We start from the raw sequence: 8,012 nt of genomic DNA on the forward strand, positions 1-8,012 counted from the left end.
CAGCTCCTGCCAACCTAGCAGTTCGAAAGCACGTCAAAGTGCAAGTAAATAAATAGGTACCGCTCCAGCGGGAAGGTAAACGGCGTTTCCGTGCGCTGCTCTGGTTTGCCAGAAGCGGCTTAGTCATGCTGGCCACATGACCTGGAAGCCACATGACCTCCCTCGGCCAATAAAGCGAGATGAGCGCTGCAACCCCAGAGTCGGCCACGACTGGACCTAATGGTCAGGGGTCCCTTTACCTTTACCTAATACAAAATTGTAGAAAGAAAGAAAGAAAGAAAGAAAGAAAGGAAGGAAGGAAGGAAGGAAGGAAGGAAGGGCACTGAGTAGCCAGTAGGTACTTTTTAAAGAGAATTTAATATAAACTTGAGTACACAGGACTCAGGTACATTAGTCAAAAAAACAACACTTTGATTGTGTTATAAACCTGCAACACCAGATGGTGCCCAAGAACAAAAGAATTTCCTATGTGATTCTTACGTAGTGTTTTTTTTCTTTTGTGATAATGATTTAATTTCTGACTTATTTATAGCACCCCCCCATGTGTAGATCCACCCATAGACATAGTTGGTCTTGTGAAAATGGCAGAGGGGCAAATACTAAGAATGTGATAAGGTTTGTTTATTTTATAAATTTCTCATAAAGGTTTTTTTTTAATCTTTTTTTTCACATGCTTATTAAAGGTGCAGGATCCTTGCCATCTCTGCCCACTTGGCCACTATCATACCTTCATTTTGGGCCGTTTCACTAATTCTGCACATTGATGAGTGATTGGGCTAAACAAACAGTCCCACTCTTTACTGCTGAATTGGAACACACAGCAATCTACAGAAAACCCGGTAGCCATTTGGTTCAAATTCAGCGGTAAACTGCGGGTCTTCCTGGGGGAAAGCGGCGGGACAAATGTGGATGAAACCCTACTTTTGGCTGGCTGACCACCACCCTGGAAATGGAACAGTGGGTTTGCATTGCAACCCTATGTTTCCCTACTCAGACGTAAACTACACTGAGCTCAGCGGGTCTCAGTGAAAAGTAAACAGGAATGGGATTGCAGCCTAAATGGACCTGCATCTGAAACAGCAAGGCAATAAGGGTGTCCTTTTTTATCTTTATTCTCTTCTGCCTCTGTAGCAAAACATAGATGATGCACACATTTTTTAAGTAGGCAAAATTGTTGTAGTTTTGGAAAACAACGAGGGGTGGCTGGGAACCGCCTCTTGTTACCGACCTCCGGTGATATTCCCTAAGTTTGTCAACAAATACAAATTCTGTGTCATACATGGCTGGCACTTAAATAATACCGAGAGCATCTTGGTATGCCAGGGGTGCATTAGGGATAATCCCTTCCTGTGGCTTTCTGAAAAGGGTTTTCTAAATGTGTTGAGAAACTTTTATCAACATTCCCGGGGGTGTTTTAGAGTAGGGCTTGCTGGAACAAGTAACAAAGCCAGGGTTTGCTCGAAATGCTTTTGCATTTTGACATACTGTTGGAAGAATGGCTCACTGATCACCACCAGAAGATGGTGTGTATATAGTTATGAGACTGACAAGGCAGCTCTATCTGTTTGTTTCCAGTGCCCTCTTGTGGGCTTGCTGTGAAACAGCAAGCTCTTCTCAGCTTCCCTTCAATCTAATTACAGTGGTATCTCAAGTTAAGAACTTAATTAGTTCTGGAGGTCTGCTCTTAACCTGAGGTACCACTTTAGCTAATGGGGACTCCTGCTGCCGCCGCATGATTTCTGTTCTCATCCTGAAGCAAAATTCTTAACCTGAGGTACTATTTCTGGCTTAGCAGGGTCTGTAACCTGAAGCGTCTGTAACCCGAGGTACCACTGTATATGAAGTTATATGAAGTAGTAGGCGTGTGCCCTGACACCACTGTGGGCTTAAGTGGAGAATCGTTTTGACAGAGTCCGTGTATTCGTATGTTTTGATTTCTCCTGCCCTTGCACTCCCATGCCCCCTAACTAAACCCCCTCACCATCGTCTACCCCAAAAGGCGTGTTTGCATTGCTTTGGTAATGAATTGTTATAATCAACAATTAATTTGTAAACAATTAATTAATTAAAATCACTGTTTCCCAAACTTGGGTCTCCAGTTGTTTTCGACTACGGTTCCCATCATCCCCGACCGCTGGTCCTGCTAGCTAGGGATGATGGGAGTTGTAGTCCAAAAACAGCTGGAGATCCAAGTTTGGGAAACTCTGGCCTGGCCTTGCAGGGTTCTTCTGTCAGGGCCGGCCCTGCTGTGAGGCTGTTGTATTAGTTGGCAGATGCTAGGGATGGAACAGCTCCCTGCCTTCTCGTCTGAGCCCCCTAAGCTACTCTGCCGCCTTCAGATTTGGTAGAAGTTGCTCTCCTGCTCCTAATAAGGAAGAGTCAGCTACTAGTCCCATGAGGTTTGCTACATGGAATTGGAGTGTGGGTAGGAATGGGCAATTCTGTCAGTTTCCATTTCTCTCAGTTTCTCATTCCCCTGGACTCCTTTTGGTGCCTGCAAATATCCATCTATCTTGTTTCGACAAGCCTACTGAGATGCTTAGAAAGCTGATGTAATTTTACTCTGTTTCAGTATTTTAACTGTTGTATGTTTTAAAGTAGGCCTGTATATTTTTCCTGATTTTATCGCTTTACCTTTTTGTGAACCGCTTTGAGGGTGTGTTTCTCCCCCAATCAAGTAATAATTATAATAATTTATTATTTACTCCCTGCCCATCTGGCTGGGTTTTCCCAGCTACTCTGTGGTGTATTGATTTTGTTAAATGAAAATAAATAAACACCTTTTTTCCCAACCTTAAATTCAGTTCTCCACAATTCCGCATCAGTATGCAATTCTTCTTTAAGCCCTCACAAAAATTCACCAGCACTAGAGCAAATTCCTCGTAATATATACATTTGGTGTGTGCGTCATTTTGCCTAATTTACTCATTACTTGCAAAGCAATGGCCCCAGATAGAAGGCATTTCGTTCTGCTTATTTTCACTAATATTTGCATTTTTGTGCACGCTTTCCTGTATGCATTTTTGGACCCTTTACTTGGCTGGAGAATTGCGTTGCGGCCTTCGGAGAAGCGTGGGTTTTGGAGGACAGTTGTGCTTTAGGTTTGCAAATTGTTTCAGAAAGTACAAATATGGGAGAACTGTATTACGCCATAGCTGTCAACTTTCCCCTTTTTTAAAGGGAAATTCCCTTATTCCGAATAGGATTCCTCGCAAGAAAAGGGAAAAGTTGACAGCTATGTATCACGCGTTTGCATGTGCAATGAATCTATTTCTTCCACATCCCTGGGTGGTGGTGCTGCTGCAGGCAGCAGGATCCTCTTTTTCCTGTGGCAACAAAATGGTTTTGGATTGCCTTATTATTGTGTTCCTGAGCTCCGGAGATCTTAGCAGGCATTGCCCACACGCCTTTAAGCCTACCTGATCTAAGGCGTGCCCTGCAAAATACCAGGCTACTTATGTGGAACAGGCACTTAAGTGGCAGGCCAGCCCCGGAGAGCCAGCTTGCGTCTGCGTACGGTGATCTCTAACCACCATTACAACAGCGCCAGCCCGTCATCGGCACGAACACAGCCGTGACTCATCTGACAAGTTGATCTCGTGTTACTGAGAGCGCGGCGACTTAGCGGCTTAGCTGTTCACTTGGTGGTTTCGTCCAAGCAGATCCTCCGAGGTTCAGGCTACTCCGTTTCACCACTTCTATTGTGGGAAAAAATTAACAAGACGTGTTACTTCTCCCCTTTTGCACAACACGCCCTTTTGCAGCAAGACATTCTGTCTTTGCCGCTAATTACTGTTAATTAAAACCTGCCATGAGAATTTGGGCACCTGTTGAAAACCCAAAATGGCTTTGAATGGGAGGGGGAAATAAAACCTTACCACAGTCAAGGTGGTTACACTGCAGAGGCATGCAAATCCTTGATTTCTGCTCAGTTGCAGAGCATCTGCTTTGCATTTAGAATCAGAATAATAGAACCATAGAACCGCAGAGTTTGAAGGGGTCTCTGGGGCCATCTAGTCCAACCCCCTGCATCCTGCCCAGAGCCATCCTGGGGTGGCAGGGGGCTCGAACCACCAACCTTCTGGTTAACAGCCAGATGCACTGATCTAGTGTTGCCAGTTCAATCCCCAGAATCTCCAGGTAGGCCTGGGACCTCTGCAGGGCTGAAGCCCTGGAGAGCTTCTGCCAATCAGTGCAGACAATATTGAGCTTGATGGACCAATGGCCTGACTCAGTACAAAGCAGCGTCCTATCTTTGTAGAAGACAAGCTGTTGTTTTTAGTCGTTTCAGTATAAGAGCATCAAACTGGAAGCACAGAAGAAAATTGGGCAGTGAGGCGGGGGGTGGGAGAGAAGCATGTTATAATTTTTCGGTAATAAGATCACCGATCAAATTGCAGCCTTTCCCCTAATAATCTGTCTCTGTGCAATAAAGTTTGGCTGTCTTTTGCTGGAAGCATGAGTCTTGCTCGTTGGAGGCTTCGACAATCAATTTCTCTGGCCAGAGAAACAAAGCACAAAAATACCTTTGCGAGAGAATTGTATCCGACAGGCTGAATTTAAGGCAAAGGGCCTGAGACCGTGGCATTGAGACCGTGGCTTAGCTTGTGGATAGCTGAAGGTTGCTTCCCTCTCCATTAAAGTTTATATGAGCATGTGCAAAACACCTTGCATTGAAAGGGCAGCTACCATCCTATATGATATACAGCTGAATCTAGGATTAAAAAAACCCTACACGCTATAACCTCCAGGCAGGTTTAGGAATCTGCAATACAGTCATACCTCATGTTACATTTGCTTCATGTTACGTTTTTTCAGGTTGCGTCCCGCGGTGACCCGGAAGTTCCGGAAAGTCTTACTTCCGGGTTTCGCCACTCGCGCATGCGCAGACACGCAAAATAACATCATGCGCATGCGTAGAAGCGGCAAATCGCAGCCCGCGTGTGAGCAGACGCGCCGCTGCAGGCTGCATTCCCTTCATGTTGCGAATGGGCCTCCGGAACGGATCCCGTTCGCAACCAGAGGTACCATTGTACTCTGTTTAGAAATTAAGCTGTTTTCCCCTTGGAGACTCAGAGCTGTATCCATCCAGGCAATGACTTATCAATATACTGGGATCAGGGCCGGCTTACCCATAGGTGCTAGGGGTGTGGGGCACCCAGGCACCGGGCTCTCAGGGGCTCCGGGCCTAGAGTCTGGCGCTGAGATTTGGAGTCCGGGGATTGAAGAGCCAAGCCAGCCAAACAGCCACTGTCGAGCGCAGCAGAGCCTGTCGGAGCGCCGCAGGCTTTTTTGCTGTTGGTGCTGAGGCACCCGGCCGGCTCCACCCTCCTGCGTCCCTGGGATTGGCGGGCCATTGAGAGGCCCGCCCAGCGCATGCACACAGCTTTCCTCCCAAGCCTCTGCAGGGATTGCTATCCTCCCTCCACCCGTAGTGGCATAGCAGAGAGTTGCGTACCCCCCAAAAAAGCTCAACAACTTTAGCCTCCCCCCCAAAAAATTGGGGGCGCTGGGCAGTTTTTTTGCACCCCAGTGCCACATATGCTAAAGATGGCCCTGATAAGAACGTTGGCAGCTTCTTGTTTGAGAGGAACACATAGGCAAAGATCTAGCAGAGACACAACTGCTTCTCCACCCTCCACAATATAGGAACACAGGAAACTGCGTTATACAGAGACCAGCGGTCCACCCAGCTTAATATTGTCCACACTGACTGGAAGCTGCTTTCCAGAGTTTCAGGCAAGGGACTTTCCCAGCCCCACTTGGAGATGCCAGGGATTGAAGCAGGAACCTTCTGCATGCAAAACAAAAATGATTTAGTGCTAAGCTACAAACCTTTCCCCAAATTAAGCCACGCAACCCTCTGCAGTGTTTCCCACGTGAATCTGCTCTTTGATCTCGGCCAATTTCACATAACTGGTTTCAGCCCCAATGGCAAAGCTAACTGAATGCCAACGGAGAGAGATGCACATTGCAATCGTCGTAAGAGTCCTTCGGTTCTTTGTGATTTTATCATTTGTTCTTAGTGCCTTTCCACCCAAGTGGACACTTTGAGGTTCCTTCAGGTTCATCTGAATGAAGGTCCTAAACAAAGTTCAGTCCATGCATGGCAAATGATGTTCCAATTTATGCACCGAAGACACAAGATAACAACGAAAGCGTGTTGCAACAGGGCAACCTGTGCATCGGGTGGAGAGCACGCTCAAGGGACTTTGATGGTGTGGATTTTAACCGTCTCCGGGAGCCAAGTCCTCCTGGGGATTTCACATTGGAACACACAAGCTCTGAAAGTTACCGCGGGCAATGTTACGGAAAATCATTTGCTCCCCACCCAACTGCTAAGTGACCAGGTGTGCAAAACTGTGGAGCCTGGGCTTAGAGGCTCTTAAAAGAAAAGAAAAAAAAAACACAAAAAACCACGAAGGAGCATCTTAAAGCATCATAAGCGACTCGAGAGACACCAGGGCCAGCTGCCAACAGCAGCAGCAGAGAGGCAGCGTGGTGCAATGGTTAGAGCAGGCTTCACCAGCCCGGTGCCTCCAGATGTCTTGGACTACAACTCTCATCGGCTCTGACTAGCATGTGCTGGTATGAGTTGTAGAGAAAAAGTGTCAAGGACACCAGATTGGCAATGGCTGGGTTAGAGCACCAGGCGACGACGGAAGAGGGCCAGCTTCAAATCCTTGCTTAGCCATGGAGCTTACAGGGTGATCTTAGTCAAGTTCCTCCTTTTTCTCATGCCTGACCTACCTCACAGGTAGTTGTGAGGATTAAGTGAGGGGGACCAGGTTTGTTGCCTTGAACTCCTTGCAAGGAAAAGCAGGGCATAAAATAAGTGTTCGATATGTTCATCTCTCAGGGGGAGAAGTGGTATGTCCTTAACTAGTTTTGCAGGTTCTCTAGAAGGTTGTCCATGTTGGTACAGAGGCCAAGAACTTGCTGGTTCCCTGGGGCTCATGCTCTATGCCCCCCCCAACGCCACCTTACAGTCTCTTTCTCAAGAATCCCTGCCAAAGTTCTGATGTATTTGCAACCAACCAAGAAAGAACTAAATCGTCCCAGCACAGCAAAGACTGGCTAGCAGTCGTCTCTACAGGTGCAGGGGTGCATCATTAGGGCAGTCCTGAATATTCTTTCATTTATTTTTTTAATTTTTGGGGGGGATGATGAAAACCACCTTTTCATGGGAACTGAAATATTCCTCAGAAATCCCTTCAATTGAGAGATTAAGTTTATTTTTTGATCTTGCTTGTTGCCACGGTTTTCCTGATCTGTTGTTGGTTTGGGACCATTTCCCTTCAAAGTTACTGCTTCCTGGATTATTCCTGTATAGGCAATCTTGCCCGTCAAGGATGACTCTGTTATAAGAGGGCGAGGTGAGCGCATTGCAGATTTGGTTAACTGGTGAGATCAGTGAAGGCAAACTGAGGAGGGAGGCAGAAAATAAAAAAGGTGGGACACATATAATCCGTGCTGGTAAATGTACAATCAAGCATTTGCCAAAAAGGAGGAAGAAACTGCCCTCCCAAAATCCCCAAAGTAGTTTGGCTCAGCCAGCTTCCTGCTGAGCAAGCTACCTAGGTTTCTTACTTATTTTTACATTCCTATCTTCCCTTTCAAGGTGGCATATTTGTTTTTCCCTCTCCCTATTATATCTTCACAATGCCCTTGTGAGGTAGGCTGAGAGATGACTGGCCAAAGGTCATGGGTCTGAATGGGGATTTGAAGCCAGGTCTCCCAGGCTGCATACATACCATACCTTTCAAGCACCCCTCCCTGCGAAGACCCCTGGGAACTATAGCTCTGTGAAGGGGTAAACTATAATCCCCATGCTTCTTTGGGGATGATGTGCTTTCAATGTGTTGTACAGTCAGACCTTGGTTCTCGAACGTTTTGGCTCCTGAATGCCGCAAACCCGGAAGTGAGTGTTCCAGTTTGCAAACGTTGTTTGGAAGCCGAACGTCCAACGTGGCTTCTGATTGGTGCAGGAAGCTCCTGTAGCAAATCGGAAG

Source organism: Podarcis filfolensis (genome assembly GCF_964270895.1).
Source record: "Podarcis filfolensis genome assembly, chromosome: 13".
Lineage (NCBI taxonomy): Eukaryota > Metazoa > Chordata > Lepidosauria > Squamata > Lacertidae > Podarcis > Podarcis filfolensis.